This window comes from Malurus melanocephalus, unplaced genomic scaffold (assembly GCF_030028575.1).
Source record: "Malurus melanocephalus ecotype Western Australia unplaced genomic scaffold, MMel_1.1 scaffold_58, whole genome shotgun sequence".
NCBI lineage: Eukaryota > Metazoa > Chordata > Aves > Passeriformes > Maluridae > Malurus > Malurus melanocephalus.
The window spans coordinates 2,641,042-2,642,416 of NW_026623290.1; positions in this window are offsets into that span (position 1 = coordinate 2,641,042).

Sequence of the window (1,375 nt, forward strand, 5' to 3'; positions counted from 1 at the left end):
ATGAGTGATAACAAAAGAATATTTTGTTTGTTTGTCTCTTTGTTTGTTTGGATGTTTGGGTTTTGTTGCCTCTGTTCAAATGCTTGTTTTACCTGTCGCCGAAACAGCTGGTCCTTTTTCGGAGTTAGATGTTTGTACATTTTCTTATAGACTTTCCAATGAAAAAAAAAAAGATATATTTTCTATTAATTTATTACAATGGCACTAAGACAACTAAATTGCAGACATATGAAGCATTTTTACTGGAGCTGAGCATTGTCCAGGTTGTTAAGGAGGTTGGCAATGTGTCTTTTCTGATAATYTGCTTTGCACTTGAAAGCTCTCCATGTCCACAGACCGTGGTGCTGCGGTGACTGTCAGGTTTATGAYGACAAGAGCTCTTGGGATGTTGTTTCCAAAAGATTGTGGCTTACGACTGAAATAACACGTAGTTGTTTGGAGTACACAGTGTTCATCAAAATAAATACTCGGTGCAAATTTCTTATTTTATTTTTGTCTCCCTGCTTATTTCAAAAGATAAACCCCCACGGGGATGTGCAGGTTCTGTGTGCATTTAGTGGTCAGTGCACACAGATCACGGCACATTTCAGTGCCCAGGAGCGAGGGAGGGAAGGGAAGGGGATGGGAAGGGGATTATTGCAGAGGGATTATTGCAGAGGGCCTGTATTTGGGGCAGGACTATGGGATGACAGGCCAGGAAAGGGGAAATGCAGGGTTCATTCATTCCAGGGGCTCAGAGGGACATGAAGAGGGTTCCTCCCTCCTCTRCTGCCAGCGCTGATCACGGCTGTGCCACTGCTGCTGTCTGTGAACGTGGATTTGGGACCAGGGAGGAGGTGAGTAATCTGTTACCTGAGACTGAAAACATAAAATTATAACTTATTTTAATATGGCTAATAAAATACACTTTAATATGTTTTTAAAATATATATTTTAATATGTGGATTACATATTATAAAGTAATAGAAATTATTTAAAGGGTTTATAGACCAGAAGAGAATGGAATCGTTTAACTTGGAAAAGAGCTCTAAGGTCATTGASTACAACCRTCCTAACMAAGCATTCCCAATCCCACTGCTAAACCATGTCCAGAGGTGCCACATTATAATATATCATAATCTATTTTAGATGTATAATAAAGATTATATCAGATTATTATAGCATATCAGATATTGTATATATATTGCATATTATATCATATTATATTATACTAAGTTATGTTTATTATATTATATGCTAAATCATGTCCAGAAATGCCACATTATAATAGATATTTTAGATGTATAATAAAATGTAACAATTATATCACATTATATCATATCATAGCATATCAGATATCATATATATTACATATCATATATATATTACATATTAT